The 24,891-nt window shown below is 44.0% G+C and overlaps 1 protein-coding gene across 2 annotated transcripts in view; it reads right to left on the reverse strand.

Annotated features, from left to right (window-relative positions):
• The window catches only part of LOC123506058 (protein amalgam-like), a 368,181-nt gene that overhangs the window by 100,325 nt on the left and 242,965 nt on the right, over window positions 1–24,891 (reverse strand). The window contains exon 5 of one of the 2 annotated variants that reach the window (XM_045257904.1): window positions 302–397. The gene's annotated coding sequence lies outside the window, so the exon portion shown is untranslated. Of the gene's footprint in view, window positions 1–301; window positions 398–24,891 lie in introns of those variants that run through there. The other variant, XM_045257905.1, reaches the window with a different exon arrangement.

Consider the following 24,891-nt stretch of genomic DNA (forward strand, 5'->3'; position numbering starts at 1 on the left):
CCTGAGTCCGTTTTCTTTCGCTTCTCTTGCTTTCACCTCATTTTCTAAAGCCTCCCCATAGAATTGTCTTATTTCTCCATCTTACTCTGCTGCTTCCAATTGTTGAGCTGATGCAAAATCCACAGCGTTTAAAATATCCCCGTGCTTTCCTTCATTTCAATCTCTCTCTCTCTCTCTCTCTCTCTCTCTCTCTCTCTCTCTCTCTCTCTCTCTCTCTCTCTCTCTCTCTCTCTCTCTCTAATCTTTAGTCGAGGTCAACATTTAATAGCCACGCAAATTGTACTAGATTAGTGTTACTTACATTCCGTATCGACTGACCTCTCTCTCTCTTTCCAGGAATTGCACACCATCTTGGAGTGTTGCAGACTGCTGAGGCAGCCAGTGCGGGTCAAGGGATCTGTGGAAGAATTCAAGTGGCGAATTATTTACACGTGTCTTGCTACATTACGAAGATCACACGGGAGGGTTTAATGGCGTGGTGGTAGCTCTTTTGATAAATGAGAGTATGTATAGCAGTAAGTAGATGTATAACAGCACATATCATTAACCTCCTCAGTACTATGACGCGTTTTCCTATGTAACCTCCTTACTGTCTGGTGATTTTCTAGAGCTTCAGAAACTTATGTCGGGATTAAAATAGAGAAAACTCTGGCCATTAATCTTCTGACCTCCACAGACCCTTCCTAATATAAATGAAATCGTCTAATCACACCAAAAATTCTAAGTTAAAATGCGTCCTATTACTGAAGGAGTTTAAGAAATTCCAGTTAAAATATTTAGGTTCAAATGTCAGCATTAATTTGAAAGTATAATGATAATTAGAATTAATGCTATGTGTGCACGGTCTAAAAATACTTTAAAAGGATAGTGTATGCATACCAGCCTTTGTCTTAATTGGAAACTCCTGACCACGGATGAAAAATACACTAAACTTTAACGAAAACTTACTACTGCCGCCACCTTATGTCCCTCAGCCAGTACCTGCAGTAACACCCCTTCTAAAGCTCTCAGGGACGCCCCACTCCACCCACCAAATAATGCACGAGGATGGAAAAAAAAGTCATTGTACCAGCTACCCATTCCACGGTACTCGGAACAGCCCCAGATAGACGATACTCAGAGCAAGAGATGAGAAATAACTAGAGACAGTGTCCAAAACTCCTCCCACAAGTCTCCCTCCAGTGCCGTTGTGACATTTACCTATCTCCACTTCGGTTCGCTCGATATCTGTACCTTTCCATATTTAACCACTCGCCGTCAACACACCACTTTATTTTTTCCTTTTCTCTTTTTTTTTTTTTCTGTTTTTAGAGAAGGTCAACTGTTAACAATTATTCATCTGCTTATACAGACATCGCGATATCTCTAGTTTTGTGTTTGATTGCCTTCATGTTTGCTAATCAGTCCTGTTATGAAGCTGCTGGCTACACTGTTCCTTCTCTCTCTACAGACCAGGCAGCAGAAATTTTCCATTCAAGTGAATCCAGCGTTGTTGCGGAGTAAAAATCAATCACTCAGCCAATCGTTGCTGGTCTGTTTCTATTTCATACAAACATTATATTCCTATCTTGTTTTGTCATCTCCTATCCCATTTTCTTACCGCGACCAGAAAATTGGCCTGTTAACTGTAATATTCAATACTCTGTGGCTTATGATGTTCTCAAACTACTTCTCTAAACTTGGCAAACTTCTCTTGTCGCAGGATATTGTTCGTTAAAGTAGTTAACAAATGACAGATAGACTCATAAAAACTTCCCTCTTATCCTTTATGTTAAAACGCAGATCGGCAGAATGCAACGCGAAAAAAAAGTATTAAAAAAATTGCCACATACACAGAGCTCACCAGCGCATGCATTGGAAAAAAAAAAAAAACAATAGCAAAGGCATCCATGCAAGTTTTAGCGGGAGTTGGAGCCAAAAACCACCACTCACCCTCACTCCCACCACACCACACCACATCCTGCTCCCACGCCACACCACACCCACCCTACTGCCACGCCACACCACACAAGATAACCTGTCATCACGCCACACACACAACAACTTGTCACTACGCCACACAAGACACCACAAAGAAACATAACTCATGCAATGCAAACCACAGCCACACCACTCAACACAACACTGAATAACCCACAAGACACTAAACAACCCACCACTACAGCATTTGAGCCACAGCGATGCCTCCAGACCCACCACATGCCTCGCCACTCAGCTCCCCACCACGCCTCAGCCTCATTCATATCGCACAACCTGCTGCCAATAAAACTTACAAGGCAGAAAGCAGACCAACCATAAAGTATATATTCTACGCTAGATAAGAAAATAATATCAAAGGGAGAGCAGGACAGGGACACTCTTACCATTTGTTTCGCCACGTCTTACACAGTACATCGGAAATACACGTTAAGAGTACTATATAAATTTGTATGTATGTATGTTCGTATGTATGTCCAAGATAGTTCTGCAATATAAAAAGCAGGATATTCAAGCTATTTATAAAAGCTTATTCGTAGAGAGAGAAAAAATAAAAGACATTTCATTAGAATAAAATACTGTACAACTTTAAATTCAGACACAGATGGACATTGGACAGGCAGGAAAACAGGCGGGCAGGCGGACACACACGCACGCAGGCATACGCACGTGCACACACACACACACACACACACACACACACACACACACACACACACACACACACACACACACACACACACACACAAACACACACAAAACAGTCTCTCTTTCTTTCTCTCTCTCTCTCTCTCTCTCTCTCTCTCTCTCTCTCTCTCTCTCTCTCTCTCTCTGTCTCTCTGTCTCTCTCTCTCTCTCTCTCTCTCTCTCTCTCTCTCTCTCGCTTAGGTGTGAGGGTCTCCTAAATGTAGAATTAGCTAAGTCTGCCATTAAGGAAAGGGAAGGCGAGTTTTGATCCGGTAAGACAGTACAGCACCCACTTTTCAGTCACCTAACCTGCAATTACGTGACACCAGCCTTCCTGACCTTTGGGAGGGCGCCACTTAGAGAACCGAGAACCCAAAATCAGTGACAGCAAAATAATCGTTGACGCGACACCAGAAATAGTGAGTGTAGAAAATAGATAGGTTAAATAAAATCTGGAGTCACGGAAAAAAGAAAACCCTGATAGAAAAGTGAGGAAAAAACAGAAAACCAATACAGCAAATCAGAGCGTAGTTTGTAAGACCTTCAGGCAATGCGTTCGCCCATTTCCCACGACAGACCCACGGATTCACCCACAGCGGGCCGGGAGAGGGAACGGAAAAAGTTTAAAAGATCACGTTAGGGTTATGGTGGATTCCCGTTTTAATCGCGCCCAGTTTATGAGAAGCGAGGGGCTACGCGGAACAGAGGCAGGTGGCAGAGAGGGGAGAGGAGAGGCTGGGGGATGGGAGCGGCAGGTAGGCAGGTAGTGCTAATTAGAGCCATCTCGCCGCGCTCCGCTCCCACCTGGCCACTGGCACGCCTTGAGTGAAGCTTGTGTGCATTATTTGGGTCGAGGAAAAGTAGTGGTGGCGCCGCTCTGACCACCGCTGTCCTGCCACTTATGCCACTTTGTACCATGTTCACTGCCACACACACACACACACACACACACACACACACACACACACACACACACACACACACACACACACACACACACACACACACACACACACACACACACACACACACACACACACACACACACACACACATTTCCTGCCTCTGCCTCCAAGTGTACGTACATTCTCCCTAATACGTTTGTCCTCTCTTTTACCTGAACACTCCTTCCTTCCTTCCTTCTGTCTCTTGCTAAACACCGGCCTCGCCTCCTCCCCCACCCTGACTCCTCCTTTCCTTCCCTCCGGTGTACTATATACCACGCGGTACTGTACGCTGGGCGGCCGGTGGAGTACTCAGCTCATACAGGGCAAATCCAAACACCAACTCATGCACTGCACATTGATCTATCCATCCATCTCGTCTATGAGGGAGTGGACGGATAGATGGAGTGGAGTCAGTGTGTGGATGTGATTGAATAAGAAGGAAGGTTTGATGAATAATGTGTTTGTGTGTGCTGATCAACAAAACTCTGGAACTTCCTACAAGCTTCTGTATTTCTAGCTTACTATGACTTGACTTCATTTAAGAGGGAGGTTTCAAGATATTTATCCCTATCTTTTGCCTAACTCTTTCGGACCTGCAATGGACCTGACAACTAAGTGGGCCTTTTTAAAATCTTATGTTGCCCTTATCCAGTTTTCTCCTCTTATGAAAAAAACATACGAAACTTAAACTCAACCTAACCTTACTCGTAATTACTATCCGCCCCAGTAACAAGTGACATGCTCCCATTTTTCACTATCTAAGGCTTTGCTCTTTCACCGTCACTGCTTTCCAAAGGCTCCAGTTGAAGATACTCATGTTTTTAAGAATATTTTTATGGTTCTGGCAAAAAAATTAGCAAGATTTCTTGTCTTAAAAACCCGGCTAGTTGTCTATCTGGCCTTGGAAAATTACTGTAGTGAGAGGGGAAGACGTTTCTGAATACAGGCATCACACTTCCCAGCCCACCTCACAACACGCACGTCTCCCAGCCCAGCCCCATCCCTCACCTACACGATCTCTCATCCATCCGACTAAAATCCTTATGTTACTACGCCCCTACACCTTTGTTCCTCACGCCAGCCAGCCAGCAGGTTCGTGGCTCCCAGATTAGTAGAGAGAAAAGGAATGATTCTCTTCTTCCCTCCACCTCTCCCTCTCCTCCACCCCACGCTAACAGCCCACTATGTCTTGGTGGATCATGTGGGAATAATGCTTCTCGAGATGGAGATGGAATCAGGAGAAGGAGGAAGAGGAGGAGGAGGAGGATGAAAGGACGTAATAGAAAGTAAAGAGGAACGAGAAAGAAGATTGGAAAAGAGGGGATTTAAAGCAGAAAGCGTAAAAGGAAAGGAGCACAGATGAGAGGCGAGGAAAGGAGAGGCGAGGAGAGGAGAGAAGAAACGAGAGTGGAGAAAAGAAACGAGAGGAGAGGAGAGGGAAGGGGAGGGGAAAGGAGCTACACTGAATGGCACGGAATAGAAGAGAAGAGATAAGATAAGGAGGGGAAGGTGAATAAGAGTAAAGAGAGAAGACCGAGAGGAGGTGGACAGCATAATAGAAGAGAAGGAGGAGGAGGAGGAAGAGTAGGAGGAGGAGGAGGAGGAGGAAGAAGAAGAGGGCAAGCAGAGAAGCAGGCAGACAGGCAAACCAAATGGAATGCAGCAGGAAAATCTAAAAGTGTGTGAAAGTAGCATCACACACACACACACACACACACACACACACACACACACACACACACACACACCAAAAAAGGGAAAAAAGTATAAAGTTTGAGAGCGGATTGGATGGATTGAAGCGAGGTGGGGGAACGATATCAGGAACACGGAGAAAGGTAGGAGCTTGCGAGTGAGAAAAGCCAGGTGGAACAGGATGAAAGCTGGAGATTCGCGTCAGGTGAAAGAAAGGTTACGAAAAAAACAGCAGCTGAAAAAATTAGTGAAAACAAAACACACAGTCACAATAAACCTTGGAGAGGGAAGAAAAGGCCGGAGGTGTTGCAGAATGGGAAGGCAGAAATGAGGCAAAGGATAGAGCCACGTGTTTAATCTCTGCCTTATGAGAATTACGAGATTCCAAGAGAACAACATATGATAGGGATTAAGAGCAGGCCAGACCAAAGACATCATTTACGTAACACTATCAGCAACACAAACACACGCAAATCTACACTCATTAGAGAGAGAGAGAGAGAGAGAGAGAGAGAGAGAGAGAGAGAGAGAGAGAGAGAGAGAGAGAGAGAGAGAGAGAGAGAGAGAGAGAGAGAGAGAGGGGTTTAAAGAATGTAACAGAGAGAAGGTCCTCTTGTTGAGCCAATACAAAAGTGTTTCTCTCTCTCTCTCTCTCTCTCTCTCTCTCTCTTGGTACCAAAATTTATGATTACCTGACTGAAAGAAAAAAATAATACGAAAATAATAAAGAAGTCAGAATAAAAACTCGCCACATTATAACCTCAATGATGAAAGAAAATACACGCAGCACCAAAACAACACAAATCAAAATACAAAACCACGAAAAAAAAAAATAAATAAAAGAGAAGAAAATCACAACAAAAGAATAACAAGGAAATGAAAAAAAAAAAAAGCAACAACCTGATTTATATATCATTACCACCACCATTCATACGCCTCACCTATTTATCTTTCGAATCGATCTCCTTTGCATTAAATCCGAGTTTCAATAAAAGAGAACCAGGAACATAACAATAAAAATAGAAAAAAAGTAAATGCCACATACAAAAAATACCAGGAGAGAGATGGAGCATAAGACGATGGTGGCGGAGGGAGGGAGAGGAAGGGAGAGGAAGGGAGAGGAAGGGAAGGAGGGAGAGAAGGAAACCGTAATGGGAGGGGAAGCAGTGAGGGATGAAAGAGGGTGAGGGTAGGTGGAGGAGGAGAGAGAGAGAGAATCAGCATTCCTGGAGACATGAGGTGCGAATGGACGGAGAGATGAAGAGATGCGAGGGTGAGCAGAGAGAGATGAGGGAACAAATGAGTAATACGGAGAGACTAAGTGCGGATAAGAACGAGAAGGGGAAGAGAGAGAGAGAGAGGGAGAGAGAGAGGGGAGAGAGAAGAAGCAGCCAGCCGGTGAGTGAAGGGAGATGGAAAAAAGGGGAAAAAATGAGGGGAGGAAATAAGTGAAAGGAAGACGGAGAGTAATTGAACAGGGAAATTAAGAAAAATGTAGAATGAAATAGATAAGAGAATGAAGAGAAAAAAGATAGAAAGAAAAGAAAGAAAGCATTAACTGAAGTAGAGAGAGAGAGAGAGAGAGAGAGAGAGAGAGAGAGAGAGAGAGAGAGAGAGAGAGAGAGAGAGAGAGAGAGAGAGAGAGAGAGTAAAGATGAGAAACAAAGGAAAAAGAAAATATGGAAAATGGAATGGGAAATGAAGAAAAATTTAGAATAATATAGATAAAAAATGAAGAGCAGAAAAAAGATAGAAAGAAAAGAAAGAAAGCATTAATTGAAGAGAGAGAGAGAGAGAGAGAGAGAGAGAGAGAGAGAGAGAGAGAGAGAGAGAGAGAGAGAGAGAGAGAGAGAGAGAGAGAGAGAGAGAGAGAGAGAGAGGGACACAGTAAAGGAGAAAGAAAACAAGGAAATGAAATAAAGCGGGGTGAAGGAAACAGGGAAAAGAATGCTGAAAGGAAAAGAGAAAAAGATAATTCAATGGAAAGGGAAAAACAGACACAAGAGATAAGAAAAGAAGAAAAAGAAGAAAAAGCAGAAGTAAGTGCCATGAATAGTGAAATACAAGGAGAGAAAAAAATAATCAAGAGAAAAGAACCCCCCAAAAAAAAAAACAGAATGAGGGAAGGAGAGATAAGGAACTGAAGAAAAGGAAAAGAAAAAAAAAAAAGAAGAATTTTGAACATCAGAAGCAATTTTTAGTTCACTGTTTTATATTTATTGTTTGAGATTTTATGTTGCATTGTTTCCTGTATGACTTTTTCTTCTTCATTTTCTTTCTTCTTTGTCCTTTCTTCTTTTTCTTTTCCTTCTTTTTTTTTATCTTTTCCTTCTTCTTTTTTCATTTTTTTCTTTTCTTCTTCTTCTTCTTCTTCTTCTTCTTCTTCTTCTTCTTCTTCTTCTGGTTCTTTGTCTTTTTTTTCTCTTTCTTCTTCTTTTTTTTTTTCTTCTATTTCTTCTCTTTTTTCTTATTCATCTTCTTTTTCTTCTTCTTCTTATTATTATTATTACCATTATTATTATTATTATTATTATTATTATTATTTTTATTATTATTATTATTATTATTATTATTACTATTATTATCATTATTATTATCATTATCATCATCATCATCATCATCATCATCATTATTATTATTATTATTATTATGACTATTTTATGGCTTTAGTGGAAAGGTGACAAAAAAAATTAAACCGTCATGGATAGTTTTTTTTTTCCAGTGACCTTTAAAAAGAAAAGGAAAATAAAAGAAAATACGCCAAAGATTCAGCGCTGGAATAGAAGGAAAACCTTGAAAAATCATGTGGCAACTCATACATTTATGAAAACGCGAGAGAAACACAAGCAGCACGGAAGGGAAAAATTGGCATAAAACTTGACCAAACTCAAAAGAAAGAGAAGCTTTGAACCAATGATGAAATAAATAAATATGTTGGAGAGAGAGAGAGAGAGAGAGAGAGAGAGAGAGAGAGAGAGAGAGAGAGAGAGAGCGCAAGGAGAATTTAATATATAGACTGTATCACTGAATATCGCTGGGAATCTCGAGCCTCACAATTCTAAATGCAAATAGCCGCGTCTGGCCACAGCAGTGCTTTATCGGGGCTGAAGAGAATGAAGCGCAGCGGAACAGAGACCAGGCCTTCCCGGAGCGGCCAGACAGTGACACGGGGAGCGAGCCGGTCCGTGCACCTCCATACACACCACACAGGATATAGAAAAACTCCCACAAGTCCCATTGAAGTGCGTTGCGTGAAATGGAGTCACATGCACTTCATACTAGAGGCTGGATGGGAGTGATTTAAGCACGGCACACGCACGCATACACACACTTGCCCGCGGATATTCAATTTATCAAACAAGCCTTACAGGACACGTTCAAACCCCGCTCCTGACGCACACTCAGAGTAAACGTGTACCACAAAGGTATTTCCCGAGTCACGTTTGCGAAAATAATCGACTAAAGACTAACTGAACCTCGTGCATTTGCTACAAAGGTGCACCGGCCATATTATAAAAACGCCTTGCTCTCTCACCACGATAAATTTTCAAGTCCCCACATACGACTAGCAGGGTTTTCAGTACAGATTCTCCTTATGATCAACTGAAATCATGCTAATCCATCACCAGAATCATAGAAATACCCTTAAAAAACATGAGAAGCCTTTGAAAATAGTCGTCGTGAGAGAGAGCAGAGTTTCAGGATACGGGTCTATGTAAGGTGTTGGATACTGTATTGCACCCATATTTCCTCGCGCCACTTACTCGCAATACCTAAGAACATAATCTTGCTGAGAAGTCTTCCAGTGAGAGCAGCGGCCGTTGGTGGTGCCAAGAGAGGACGCTGGGTGGCCGTCAAAGGGTGCGGCAATGCGGTGCTTACGAGGGTTTCAGTCACCAGGCGTCACCCTCAAATCCGCCCCGGCCCGCTGAAAGAACCTCAATTACATTGGAATGCCTCTTTACTCCAGTCAGAAGCTGTGTGGCGCCGTAGTCTCTCTCTCTGTCTCTTTGTCTCTCACACACACGCACGCACAGACACACACATACACACACAAACTTACATACACACACACACACACACACACACACACACACACACACACACACACACACACAACCAGGCTAATGCATCATATCTGACATACAGCAAGGATTTCTTTAAAACAAACCCGATTTTGAAAACATGGCAACTCTCATTAACGTCTTCCTTCCATAAAGTTTGGACTAAGTTAAGCAGAATCAGGCTTCCTAAAGTTTCTGATCCTCACAGGCTTCCATCCAGTCCGTGGCTCGCGATGCGGGATAAATAAAATGTTTTAGGAAGCCTGATTTCACTTTACTCAGCAGAAATGTTACAGGAGAAAGGCGCCAGTGTGAGTCAGCAGCCGTGGCTTCAGTAACAGTGTAATCTAAAGGAAATAAACAAGGGTTGTGAATTCTACCATGCGTTAGTTATAGTTATAAAAAAAAAAACGCTTGGGCTGTGACATTTTTACCTTGAGATTTGTGTACGATTAGACCATTTTATTGTAGGTCAGAAGACTAATGGCCACAGGCTTCACAACTATAATCCCCACATAAGTTTCTGAAGCTGTATAAAATCACTAAATATTGAGCAGAATTAATATAGAAACGGGTCCAGGTATTCAAGGGATTAAAAACGCTCAGAATACCTTAACGTTACATTACATCTGTGCCTGGACGCTTCTCAGAAAATACATACAAGCACTACACAATAATGAAACACGTACTACAAGATTATTAAGCATGACAAGTGACTGACAGATTTCCAGAAGAGCGCCTCGTGTGTATCAGCATCGAATGCACACAGCAAGTCCAATAGATGAAGGATATCACTGCAATAACTGTGAGTGTGAAAGCAGAGCCGCTATGAAGATGGAGGCTGATGGATGCACGGGAAAGCAATGCTACAACTGCGTACTGGAAAGCGAGTGAGGGAGACAAGTGGTGAAAATCATGACGGTTGCTCTTTCTTCTAACTAATATCCGCCAGTCTCCAATCTGTTGTTCAGGCCAAAACAATTACCAATAAAAGACATCGGCAACACCTTCCATTATTCATGACTGCATGGTTCTGGCCGTTGCATACAATATTGTGCTGGCAACTTTTCTTATGTATGTTCTGGTGTGTGTGTGTGTGTGTGTGTGTGTGTGTGTGTGTGTGTGTGTGTGTGTGTGTGTGTGTGTGTGTGTGTGTGTGTGTGTGTGTGTATGTGTGGAGAATTGAAAGAAATCAGAATGATCCATCACAATCCCCCAAGGCTGCCACGAGAGGGAAGCCAATATAGTCTGCAAACAGCTGGCTAACCACACCACGTCCTCTCCCCCGACGCCCAATCACACCAGAAGCTCCACACACACACACACACACACACACACACACACACACACACACACACACACACACACACACACACAAACACACACACACACAAACACGCCGCTTCCTCCCCATCCGGCGTCCGTCCTTCTCCCTTGGTTTGGAGCGGCACAGATTTAAACTTTAGCGCAGCGTTTTCCAATACAGCGACTAAATCTGATAGACTGATACGCGTTAATCAAAAGAGGCGCAGAGTCGCTCCCAAACTGAAAGCCGCGGGTGAAAGTAGCAACGTAAGACTAGCAAATTTTTACAACTATTTTGTGTATTAACTTCTTCATTACTGGGACGCTTTTTTTTTTTTTACCACGAGTTTAAGGTACGATTAGACGATTGTATTTATATTATGAACTGTATATGGATGTCAGAAGATTAATGGCCAGAGTCTTCACTATTTCAATCCTAAGTTTCTGAAGCTGCATAACATCGCGAAATAGTAAGCCGAATGAAATACGAAAACGCGTACTGAAGGGGTCAATTATATATCTATTGTTCTCTGTGGTTTGAGATTACTATTGGTGTGTGTGTGTGTGTGTGTGTGTGTGTGTGTGTGTGTGTGTGAAAGAGACAGGAAGACACGGTGGGTAGGTATGGAAGGGGTTCGAAGCCTTTAATATAAGCGATTTACGTATATATTCTAAAAGCCAAACCTGATGAGAGAGCTTGGGGGTCGACGAGGGCTGAGTGGCTCGTCTGAATCAGCTCCCTTATTCTCCTGCCGCTAGCCTTCCCTCCCCTCAGCCCCCCATCCAACGAGCCACGCCCCAGCCCATCATCCCTACCGCCCCTCTTATCACGCAAGACTAGTCACCCCATGTCTTTCCCTCCCTCCCCTGTTTGCTCTCTCCCTTTCCCTCTTTTCCTCCCTCCGTCTCCCTTCTCCCCTCTTCTTAAATTGTCGTTCTGAGCTCCAAGTTTTTACGCACCGCTGGTTTATTATTTGACTTTCTTTAACCTTACGCTATTTCATTTTTCGGGGGGCATTGTTGGTTGATGTTTGAGTCTGTCTGTCTGTCTGTCTGTCTGTGTGTCTGTCCTTTTTTTCGAGTTCCCGTGCGTGTTTGTCAGTCTCCTTATTCTGTTTTTCCTGCGTTCCATGCGAATTATAACGTGAAGGTCGGCAAAACTGCAGGTAAAAGTGAGGGTCGGGTTGTCAAGTAAATCTGTCCTCTTCCACTTATGATCTGCAAGGGATAGTCGCCTCTGTGAGTCTGTGAATACGTGCTACAACTTTATAAACACTATTCTTTAAGGGAGCAGTATGTTTAATCTCTCTCTCTCTCTCTCTCTCTCTCTCTCTCTCTCAGCCACCTGTTCTATATAACCTCGCTAGCAACAATTAATACCTTCCTCTCCTCACCATAAGTTCTAATCACCTAACGTTCACTTTTAACATTCTTAGCATACTTGTCTACACTCCTCCTCTTCCTCCTGTATTAATGATCAGTGCCGTCTCCTTTCCTCCTTCATCTAATTACCACAATCAACACCATCTTGAGCGCCGTCACCAATATCCAATGAATTCTCGGTATGAAATGTCTTTATCCATGAGTGATATTAGCTCATTAAGACGTTCGGAAGGATGAGGCAAGAGAGGGAAGGGAGTAAGGAGTGTGAGAGGGAACGAAGGATGCAGGAGGAAGGAAAGACAGAGAGAGAGAGAGAGGAAGAAAGAGTAGAAAGCAAGAGGGAGGAAGGGAAGGGGAGTGAGAAAGAGAGAGAGAGGGGAGATGGAGTAAGAAGGAAATAGGGGAGGAAAGGAAGAAGGGTGAGAAAACAGGGAGGGGGAAAGAAAGGAAGGAGGAAGAGGGAGAGAGAGAGAGAATGAAGAGGGGAAGAGAAGAAAGCTCAGTGAGAAAGGAGGGAGGGAGAGACAAAGGCAGGATGAAAGAAAACAGAGAAAGGATGGCGGGGAGAGAGAGAGAGAGAGAGAGAGAGAGAGAGAGAGAGAGAGAGAGAGAGAGAGAGAGAGAGAGAGAGAGATTGTGAAGGAAATGAGAGGGAATGAGACAGGCAGAATGAAAGAGACAGTTAGTAAGAAGGAAGGGATGGAAGAGGAGGAAGAGGAAGAGGAGGAGGAGGAGGAGGAGGAGGAGGAGGAGGAGAAGGAGGAAGGGAAGTCTCCTAATTTCCTATGTCTAACTCGAATGATTTTTCTCCACAGCTCAGGTCAGCCATTAAGAGTTCATTAGCGTAGTTACGGAAGGAAAGGACCGAAGCGAAAAGGTAGAGGGTAAAAAAGGTCAGAGAGAGAGAGAGAGAGAGAGAGAGAGAGAGAGAGAGAGAGAGAGAGAGAGAGAGAGAGAGAGAATCATTTGAAGGGGAGCAACTCACTACAATTTCACAAACATATTACTAAAACATAAATGAATAAGAAAAAAAAAATATTTGACGAGGGAAGAGAAAAAAAAATGTATATGGAAGCAACAGGTGGAAGGAAAGAAGAAAATAGAGAAACAAGGTCAAATATCCGAAGAAATATATGACCAGGCAGAGAAAATAAAAAGAGAGAAGGAAGGGAGGAGTGAAAAGAATTGGGAGGAGAAATAGAAGAGGGAGAAGAGGAAAGAATGGAGGGAGGTGGTGGGAGGAAAAGAAGGAAAGGAAGAGGAAAACAAGGGAGGTGGAAGGGAAGAAGAGAAATGAGGTGGAAGGAGGAGGTTATGAGGAAGGAGGTACGAGAAGTGAGATGGGAGGAGGAGAGGAAGAAAGACAAGGAGGAGGGAGAGAGAGGACAAAGAGGAACACAGAAAGGAGGAGGAAAAAAGGAATGAATAGGAGGAGGAGAGGAGTGGACAAGGAGGAGGGGGAAGAAGGGGTAGAGAAGAAGGAAGGATTGTGAATGTAAGTGGGGGACGTGGAAGAAAAATGAAGTGAAATTTGTATAACAACACTAAAAATAATAATAAATAAATGAATAAATAAACAAATAAATTTACTGTCGAGGATTTACGCGGCACACATGAGGGATTACTGGCTTGGCGCACTTTTCTTGCTTTGTTCGTTATTGTGTGAGTGCACAAAACATTTTTCCATTTCCATCGTTAGAAAAAAAGAGCGAGAGAAAAAAAAGAAAACTTATATATCATCAATTTTTTGTATCGCACTGAAAAATCTGAAGCGTAGAACAGTTTCCAAAGAGTGGGAGGAAGGAAAAAAAGAAAGAGAAAGAGAGAGACAAGACGCGGAGAGGAGAACATGATAGAGGAAGACAACTCATCAGCGTAATTATAATGAACATTGTCCAAAGCAACTCATCAACTTAATGAAAATTACTTTAATGCTTTAAAAAAATAATGCAATATAAATAGCAGTGATACGGAAAAGTAAAGGAGAAACACATCCAGAGAGAGAGAGAGAGAGAGAGAGAGAGAGAGAGAGAGAGAGAGAGAGAGAGAGAGAGAGAGAGAGATCTGCCTGGCCGGAGCTAACGCCTTTTCCTGCTCCCAAGGGTAACGTGAGTGCATTAGAGGCGACACGAGATTGGTCATTACGAGGATTAAGAGCTTTATGGACTTATTACTGGTGCTGAATGTGTCCTTGAGGTGCTTTCATACGGAGGCACAGAGAGGGAGGGAGGGAGGGAAGGAGGGATGAAGGGAGGGAGGGAAGGATGGAGGGAGGGAGGGAGGGTAGGAGGCATATGGAGGGAAGGGTGTTGGGAGAGAAAGAAAGGAAGGAAAGAAATAATTTATTGATGTTTATAATTTTTACAAAAGGAAATGGAGGACACAATACACAGACACACACACACACACACACACACACACACACACACACACACACACACACACACACACACACACACACACACACACACACACAATGTCAGTTATCTGTTTCAGAAGGAACGCGTGCGGAAAATATTTAATAGGATTTTAGAAATTTTAGGAACAAAAATATTATTTCTGAGTTTCTATACTAACTATGTGATTCCGTTGACGGTGTGGCGGGCGGCGGTGCACATGGCGGCGTTACAGCGTTACCTGGGGACGAAGCTCGCCTGTGATTCCAAGGACGTGAGGTTTTCATTTTTCTCATTTGAATCTTTGACATGGAGGAAGAGATTGAGTCTCTTGAAGAGGATGACAGTCTCAAGACACATTTCATTCTTTTCATCCGGCAATCCATCTCACCGACTTTTTTGCTTTCTTTCTTGAGTAGAAGGAAAGCAAACACACTCGCTATTTTCTTCCGACATTGAAACAACAAGAACAACAACAGCAACCACTAAACGGAGACACAACAGAGACAGCACGCCACGCCACGCCACACCACACCACGCCACGCCATGCCACGCCAATCTTCGCACGCCACGCCACGCCATGTCTAGCGATACAGCAGGAAGTGTTTGGCGGTGCAGAAGTTTAACACGAACGTAATCACATTTCAACACCGAGCAAAGGAAAATATTAGTGCTTTCTCCTGCACCAACACAGACTTGCAGCTGAACAGGAGAGAGGCGATGAGGAGCAGCACTGCAGGGTGAGCCACTTCAGTGCTTTCCCTCATTTCCAGACCATCTTTCCTTTCCCTTGACCACCACCACCACCACGACCCACGACAGAGATTGATGAGGCAGTGCCCACCGCTGACCCACTCCCCGGTATTATGTGGGTGGAGGTGGGAGAAAGGCATGGCGAGATGGAAGAGCACGGCAGCGGCACAAGAAGGGGAGGGTGCGGCACGCGGAGAAAGAGATGCGAGGCGGGAGGGAGAGGAAAAGAGGGTCAGTGGAAGGCCGTCACAGTTTCGGGAGAGGGGAGGGAGGCGAACTACGCAGGAGACGTGAGGGGTGAGGTGTATAAGATTTTTAATTAGTTTCCTTGTTCCTTACTGGGAGGTCACAGGTGGTGCACTTTTTTCCCCTTGTAACAACAAACTTTAATGCCACACCAGCCACACCAACCCTTGCTGCCGCCGCCGCCGCCGCCGCAGCCACAGCAGCAGCTGTACCTCACGCCGCGCCGCCCATCCTTCTCTGAACGCTGTATTAATTCTATTGAACTTTACTTTTTTCCACTCTTTCAGGACAATTCCTCACTAAATAAACTTTAACAATTCGAGTGTGTATTCTCCCGGCAGGTAAGCCCATTAAGAGTTAATGGTCTCTGCAGCACACGTGTAATGCTGCAAAGGCCGGGGCGACCCGCCCTTTGCCACAAACAGCGGATTCAATGAAATTTGCGTCGGCACAAAACAGAGAGAGTGAGTGAGAGTGAGTGGGTGCCGCGCGGTACTGGTTTGTTTTATACGGCCAGTACAGTTCACGGGACTGATGTGCTTTTGTATTTTATATGTTCTGTGCACTTTACCGACACATACTTTTTACGAGGATGTTACAAGCTTGTATTCCGTACGCACTTTTATCTATTTCAAAATACACTGTACACACGTTAACACACACACAGAGTACACAGTAATGCATAATTAGTAACGGCACCGATAAGACCCTCCACCAATACTTATCCATTGAAACACAGCACACGTGTTAAATCACGGCAGTGTTTATTTGGTGTGCGGTGGAGATTAATATGTGATGGTGATGGCGGCGACAGCGGTGGCGATGGTAGTAGTGGTGGTGGTGGTGGTGGTGGTGGTGGTGGGGATGAATCAGTTACTAGGCTGAAGTAGGGAGGAAATGTGTGTGTGTGTGTGTGTGTGTGTGTGTGTGTGTGTGTGTGTGTGTGTGTGTGTGTGTGTGTGTGTGTGTGTGTATTTACCTAGTTGTAGTTTTACAGGGCCTGGGCTTTATGATCGTGTGGCCCCGTCTCCATATCTACACTTATCCAATTTTTCTTTAAAACTATGTACACTCTTTGCTGACACCACTTCCTCACTCAAACTGTTCCAAGTCTCAACACATCTTTGCGGGAAACTAAATTTTTCAACATCTCTCAGACATCTTCCCTTCCTTAGTTTCTTACTATGCGATCTTGTGCTTCTAATGTCATATTCTTCTCATTATCCACTTGATCCATTCCGTTAATCAATTTATAAATTTGTGTGTGTGTGTGTGTGTGTGTGTGTGTGTGTGTGTGTGTGTGTGTGTGTGTGTGACCCTCCCGGCCGTCCCCTTGCCCCAACAGGAGGAAAATCTCGGTCTGAAATCACTCCGGAAGACTCAGATCAGTAGCGTCTTGCAGTTCATCCCGTGGCGCGCCGGTAAATAAGGTATCGTGTGGCGCAGTACAGTATAGAGGGCTGCTGCTTCTTTCCTCTTCCTGGGCAACAAACAAAAGTGTGAGCATTCATTCCCTCCTCTGACTCACAGCCTCACCCTCCTCGACTGTACTGCTCTCTTTTATTTATTATTGTTCTGCCTCATTTATTCAGGTTCTGCATTATTTATTCTGGTGCTCCTCTATTTCTTTTCCTTTTCTCTTAGACTCTCCCTTTTCCTCGTAACTTTTACTCTTCAAGCCTCCATCCCCTGGGAGTTCCATCTTCCTCCTCCTCGTCCTTTCCCCCTCGTCTTCCTACAGACTTCCTTCTGTATCTCGCTCCACGCCCACTGCGGCATCCCTCTTAAAGTACAGCAAGCCACAGGAACTTAAGGACCACCATTGGCAGCCTATAAACTCTACGGGTAAGTTAGTGTGATACAGGATCACACTCTAGATCACTGTGCCACGCCCTACAATACTTTCAGTAGGCTCTAGTTGAAGCTACATGAGTTTTAGCAGTGTTTTTATAGTTCCAGCTAGCTCCTTCAATACTGGGTCATATTTCTGTTTCGAGTTTTGGGTATGATTAGACGATTTTACTTAGATTTTATTTACATATGGAGGGTGAAAGATTAGTGACCACATTCTTCACTATTCTAATCCTCACATAAGTTTCTGAAGCTGTATAAAATCACCAAATAATAAGCAGAATGAACATAAAAACGCGTCATGGTACTGAAGGAGTTAAGAATTCTGCATTATTAACAGGAGAAACGGTCTCTGTGGACTTTGAAAACAGTCGTCGTGAGAGAGCAAAGTGTGTGTGAATATTGGCCGCGAACACACCAGGGTCATGAAAGTATGCTGCACGAACACACAAAGAGACACACACACACGGAAAAAAAACGAGTCCTTGTCGCCAGATAATTACGAGGTTGGTTTTATTTACTGCGGCATTAACACTGGATCTTGCACAAAGAGTCCCTGATGCCGTGACGAGACAACCTCAATAATTCTCTTTCACTGCTGGAGTAGATGGATCTCTTCGTGCTCACCCTTGTTTTCATTCATCTTCCATTTAAACTTAGGATAAATCAAATTGTTGGCAATGATACATAAACTGAAAAAATAGCTTCTCTCTCTCTCTGTGTGTGTGTGTGTGTGTGTGTGTGTGTGTGTGTGTGTGTGTGTGTGTGTGTGTGTGTGTGTGTGTGTGTGTGTGTGTGTGTTTGTTTTCATTCATCTTCCATTTAAACTTAGGATAAATCAAATTGTTGGCAATGATACATAAACTGAAAAAATAGCCTCTCTCTCTCTCTCTCTCTCTCTCTCTCTGTGTGTGTGTGTGTGTGTGTGTGTGTGTGTGTGTGTGTGTGTGTGTGTGTGTGTGTGTGTGTGTGTGTGTGTGTGTGTGTGTGTGTGTGTGTGTGTGTCTCTCTCTCTCTCTGCGCGCACAGTCACCTGATCAGCACGTGTCACAGGGAAGGTGATGAAAGGAGTGCATTACCCCCTCGCGGCCCGCCAGGCGAACGACACACGTTATGCCTTTATGGCCGCCACGCCAGAATACTGCTGATGACGTTTCAGTGAAGCAAGTAACAATTTCCCGTCATCCATGCCTCGGTGGCCTTCACGAGCGGATGGTCCACCAGCTTGGCCTGGGATGCAACTACCCGCCTCGTAATCGTATTGAAAATATATTTTTCGCTCCAGACAAGGCTCAGCACTCTCTTGCAAAACATGAACTAGTAAGAGGACACCGACTCTTGATACAAAGAAACATTTATCAACGCGGTTTTCATTCAAAGTTATAGTTTAATATGTCTGAGTGCAAAGTACACAAAGGTAAAATCCTGAGACTTCAAAAAAATAAAAATAATAAAAATGTTGCACTTGGGTGAAGGGAAGCTTTCATTTTCATGACTCACATTTATTCATCAAGTACATTTGAGGCGCGCCGGCCCGCGAGGACCAAAGGCGGGACCACACCGCCAGCGGAGTCTCGCAGCCATAATTACCAGCTCAGCTTCCCGGGTCCCTAGCTAAGCCGACGTGAACAAAACAGATAGCACCATTACGTGCTGAGTTCTGCATTTTAAACTGTCTCAGCGCCAGTAACAAAGTCACGCACCGCCCTTGGCTCCCTCCCGTGACTCCAGGCCTCGCTGCGGCCTCTGTGTACTGTAGACCTGTAGCCTCGTGCGGCTGTTACTCACTAAGCTGAGCTGCTGCTTGCATATTCAACATGACACTAATCCCCCGTGTTGTTTCATCAGGTTCCTGTGACTCTGTGGTCGGCTTACGAGATTTGGTTAACAAAAGGCTCGTAACTTTTCTCCCCTTGATCGTGTTAACATCATCAAGGGATGGCTTCATTGCAGGGACAGGCCGCACCAAGTCGCGCGACGTGAGGGGGTCACGGCGGACTGTAGGGTGTTGACATGGAGGATGATGAGTCCACCGTGGCTGGATGGTGGCGGTGCGGGGCAGGTGCCAAGAAACGCGGAAATTCAACGCCTGCGCCTGTGTGTGTGTGTGTGTGTGTGTGTGTGTGTGTGTGTGTGTGTGTGTGTGTGTGTGCGTGCGTACGTGCGTGCGTGCGTGCGTGCGTGTGTGTGTGTGTGTGTGTGTGTGAAGGAAAGTTGATTTTACGAAACGAACGTACACATAAAATGAAATTGTACCAGGAATAGGAAATAAAGCTGTGACAAAAATACATAAAAAAGTGATACGAGGCAAACTGGAACAACATTCTTTCTTTCCATCAACACAAATTTACGTTTTATTGATATGAAAAATAACACACACGAAAAACACTTTCCAAAGATACACACCATGAATTAAAATGATATATAACGTCACCAAAACAACTGAATCACACAAGTATATCTAAGAAACAAACATTATATTTAATCAACAAATGAAAAAGATAAAAAGAAAAAAAAAATGTACAACTTTGGTACTTAGAGCGAACAGAACACTCATCGAAAACGTTGGTGAATAAAACAAAGCTGCGGAAGAGACACTCCAATCATCTTTATGGAAACCAATATTATTCAGGACACGGCGGCAAATTCTTTTAATATTTTCATTCAACTTCCACTCAATGCAATGCCTCCCCACCGGACTCTCTCTCTCTCTCACACACACACACACACACACACACACACACACACACACACACACAAGGGTACTGGAGTAAATTAGGTGATGACCATGAACATTTATTTGGCAATCTTGAGTTATTAAGGTTGTCCTGGTACCGCTGGCACCATCAATATGTTCTGGTGTGGTTGAAGAGAACTCCGCACTAACAAAGTAGTGTCTATTACTCGTATAAGGTGAAGGAGTAAGTGTGGCTGTGTGTGTGCAGGAAGGCGCGCACTGGGACGCACCGAGGAAGGCTATGAATGCAAGAAAGTGTGTATGCAGTAGCTAAAAATGCCACAAAAAAGGAGAAATACAAGGAATGAGTCCACAATACACAAACATGCATGAACGTGTACTTGTGTGTGTACGTGTATGTGTACTTGTGTGTGTGTGTGTGTGTGTGTGTGTGTGTGTGTGTGTGTGTGTGTGTGTGTGTGTGTGTGTGTGTGTGTGTGTGTGTGTGTGTGTGTGTGTGTGTGTGTGTGTGTGTGTGTGTGTGTGTGTGTGTGTGTGTGTGTGTGTGCTCGCGTCTGATGGTGTACTGGTTAAGCTCTATAGTACCATAACAAGTTTCCATATTTATTCTGCTTATTATATAGTGATCTTATACAGCTTTAGATCTTTTTGTGGGGATTAAGATAGTGAAGACTCTGGCTATTAATCTTCTGACCTCCATAGACCCTTCCTAATGTCAATAAAATCGTCTTATCATACCCAAAAGTCAAGGTAAAAATGCGTCACAGTACTGAAGGGATTAACAAGTTAAATATATCTACAAACGAGGTCCTTTATTTGAATTCTTCGCAGGGAGGAGAAAATTTTGGCTGTCTCTCTTTTCACCTGGCAGGGAAGGCTTGTGTGGGTGTCGTGAATCTGTGACCTCGCAATGCAGTCTGGGGCCTTGCCAAGACGCCCTCTCCCAACTCCGCCTTTGTCTCACTGATGAATCCGCAGCTTGTTGGTGATCATGGCAACAAACTCATTTCAACCACACAGAGCTTATTATATAGAGACACACATTCAAACAGACTCTGTGAACTGTACATACCACCTGGTCTAATGTAGATGACTTGTCCATGTAACCCATGCTACATGACTGAGCCCTATACTGCTCCTAGGGTCACTCACAGCCAGGCCGCACGTAGCATCCCTAGGAACACCCTCCCAACGGACTATGGTTCGTGTGTGATAACCGTGAATCACATCGATCAGAGAGAGAGAGAGAGAGAGAGAGAGAGAGAGAGAGAGAGAGAGAGAGAGAGAGAGAGAGAGAGAGAGAGAGAGAGAGAGAGAGAGAGAGAGAGAGAGAGAGAGAGAGAGAGAGAGAGAGAGAGAGAGAGAGATACTACAGTTCAAAGTCAGCTATGAAACGACATTCTAATAAGAACATCTAAGAGTCACAGTAACATAACATGAAACGTCGATTGAAATGAATTACCTGAAGCAACGAGGAATATGATATACACTAACGGTCTTGCTCTGTTCACTCCTTGGCTGCTACTCGTACGTCCCCAGTCTGTCATCTGCACGTCACAACAATTACCTGGTTTTTTCAACACTGACCATTTCCCTTCCTCCGCCAGCGCCGCCCTGATGTGAGTCCGGCTGGTCGTAGGTATCTGGCAGTCTAAGATGAAGGGGAAACAAGAGAGGAAGAGAGGGAAGAGAGGGAAGAGGGGAAGGAAAGGAACGAAGATAGCAGAAGGGGAGGAAGGAGGAAACTTGGGAAAACACGCCGTGTCTTTATGGGCAAGTCTTCCAACCTACAAAAACATACCTTTCAGGGCTCGAAAATAGAGCTACATGCGCAACTATTCAATAAGAGCCATTCTAAGATAAATAAAAAAAGATTCTGGAACTAACTTGCAACATTAAAGACAGAAGGATGAATATTATAAATGAAAAACAACCTGAATAAATTTTGCGTCGAGTAAAAAAATATTCCCCCCAAAAATAGAAGAAAAATTCACCAGAGAAGAAATACTCACGAGGCAGAAACAGAAAAAGGAAGACGGAAAGAGTTGTTGGCGAGAACCCCAACAAGACGCAGAGCAGCGTGAAGAAGAAAACACAGTCAAAACATACGTGCACAAGATGACAAAAGGCAGAAGAGCTCTCATACGTGCATCCCTCTAATGTCCACATAGCTGGCCGCCACTTGTGTACCGCGGGGCAGATTTAATTAAAGCGCCTACACACTAGCGCAGCGCCACGGAGCGACAGGTGGACCAAGGAAGCCGGCCAAGCTGCGGGGTTGCACTTTAGGCGACCACACGACCAATGAAATGTCAACCATGAATTTATATAGATTATTCAAGCTTACCTTTTTCTTATGATCAGGAATGGAGGCTATGATTTCCAATATAATCGAAGCTATGTGAAGTGACGAAGGTGCTCTCTCTCTCTCTCTCTCTCTCTCTCTCTCTCTCTCTCTCTCTCTCTCTCTCTCTCTCTCTCTCTCTCTCTCTCTCTCTCTTTCAAGATTCACGAGGTCACCAAGATCTTTCCTAGACGTACAATGGGGCTTCTCTTGGTATTCATCACCGTGACCTGCTGTCGTTCCTCGGAGAGCGTAAAGTAGCAAGGAAAAGTGCTCTCGCTCGTCAGCCTCGGGTCATTTTCCCCCGGCGGTTATTGCATGTTCCCACACACCTGTTGCTTCCCACGCAGCTCACTAATGCAATGATCAATGTCAACTTACATGATTCAATACGTACCTCACAGACCGATTACACCTCCTTTACGCCTTAATTCGTCATACTAGACCAGGGAAGAGGAGGGAGAAGAGGGAGAAGAGGAGAAGGAATAGGAGGAGCGAGAGGAGGAGACTTAAAGGTGAGTCAGGTACACTATACAACAAAAATCATCCTAATATGTTTGGTATTCCGCGGAAGTAATCCAGTAAGTGTACAGGTGAGGCTCTGGAGGGGGATACGGACGGCAGTAAAAAATGCGTAAAAAAACAGAAACCACATTACAGTTCAGTCCGAAACTTTTCCTCAGACACTTACAGTGGAAGGGAGGCAGGGCGGGAAGGAAGGATGGAAGGGTGCATACAAAGTGCGGGAGAAAGACAGAGACACATGGCCAAACAAAAACACAAACAGAACCACACAGGCGTAGAGAGAGAGAGAGAGAGAGAGAGAGAGAGAGAGAGAGAGAGAGAGAGAGAGAGAGAGAGAGAGAGAGAGAGAGAGAGAGAGAGAGAGAGAGAGAGAGAATAAAACCTGCCTACACAGCTGTAAAATGCTAAAAATACACAGGAAGCACGGTGTTTGTTTGCAAGATCAATGACAAAAGCAGTGAGTGGCAGTTTCTCTCGCAACAATGAGTGCTGGAAACATAACAGAGTGCAGTTGTTCATGGCTCCAGCGCAAATACAAAGATCAATACACTTAAAACGTCGTATAACTCAGAACACAACGGGGCAAATGAGGCAATAGAGCGCTCCATCACTTAAGAATAAATATACCAAAAAAAGTCACTGCAAATAATTCAGGTTAGTGGACATGTAAGATTGGCGTTCATTAAAATTTCATAAGCTCGTCTCGAAAGTGAATAGTGGATAATGGCAAACGCACTCTCTCTCTCTCTCTCTCTCTCTCTCTCTCTCTCTCTCTCTCTCACACACACACACACACACACTCACTCACCCTCTCTCTCTCTCTCTCTCTCTCTCTCTCTCTCTCTCTCTCTCTCTCTCTCTCTCTCTCTCTCTCACATACACACCCTCTCTCTCTCTCTCTCTCTCTCTCTCTCTCTCTCTCTCTCTCTCTCTCTCTCTCTCTCTCTCTCTCTCTCTCTCTCTCTCTCTCTCTCTCTCTCTCTCTCTCTCTCTCTCTCTCTCTCTCTTGTCGTGGGTGTCACCATTGTTTTCTCGAGGCGGCCGAGGAAATTGTAATTGGCTTATTAGGAATCGAACAATCAACGCGCCACGAAGAGAACAGTCAGCCGAACCTTATTGGCTGGATTAGTGCTGGAAGAGTGAGTGAGAGAGAGAGAGAGAGAGAGAGAGAGAGAGAGAGAGAGAGAGAGAGAGAGAGAGAGAGAGAGAGAGAGAGAGAGAGAGAGAGAGAGAGAGAGAGAGAGAGAGTAACGAGGTTCTTTTTCTCTTTGAAGGAACAAAAGTAAGATTAGAAGCTTGGCACAAAGAAAACGAGAGAAAAAAATAACAATTATGGATAAATAAAAAAAAACACGTCGAGGAGAGAGAGAGAGAGAGAGAGAGAGAGAGAGAGAGAGAGAGAGAGAGAGAGAGAGAGAGAGAGAGAGAGAGAGAGAGAGAGAGAGAGAGAGAGAGAGAGAGGAAATTGCAAGTAAAGAAATATATAAGAGGAAAAAAAACCGCTAAGAATAATACAAGAAAAAGAAAAGAGGTAAATTTGATATAAGAGAGAAATTGTGAACGATGGTGTGGCGAAGGAGAAAAGTTGAGCGCGCGCACACAGACACACACACACACACACACACACACACACACACACACACACACAGGCAAAGAATCATTAAAGACTCTTCTCACGGTAAGGAAATGAACAAATCACTAAAGTATCCCATAAAAAAAACGAAGAAAAGAAAAACAATGGGTGAGAAATAATAAAGAGAAGCACGTAACGTTAATCAATATAAGGTGACACGACCAGCCCAGCCAGGAGCGTCTCTTTTACACATCACCGTCACTGCTGAGCTCTTTGTGTTATCCAATGCTATGCCGATCCAGTTGTACGTGAGAAGTAACATTTTCTTTCATGTTTTCTATTAATCCCTTCAATTCCATGTTTCCATGTTCATTCTGCTTACTATTTAGTGATTTTATACAGCTTCAGAATCTTATGTGGGGCGATTAAAATAGTGAAGACTGGCCATTA

Source organism: Portunus trituberculatus, chromosome 19 (assembly GCF_017591435.1).
Source record: "Portunus trituberculatus isolate SZX2019 chromosome 19, ASM1759143v1, whole genome shotgun sequence".
Taxonomy (NCBI): domain Eukaryota; kingdom Metazoa; phylum Arthropoda; class Malacostraca; order Decapoda; family Portunidae; genus Portunus; species Portunus trituberculatus.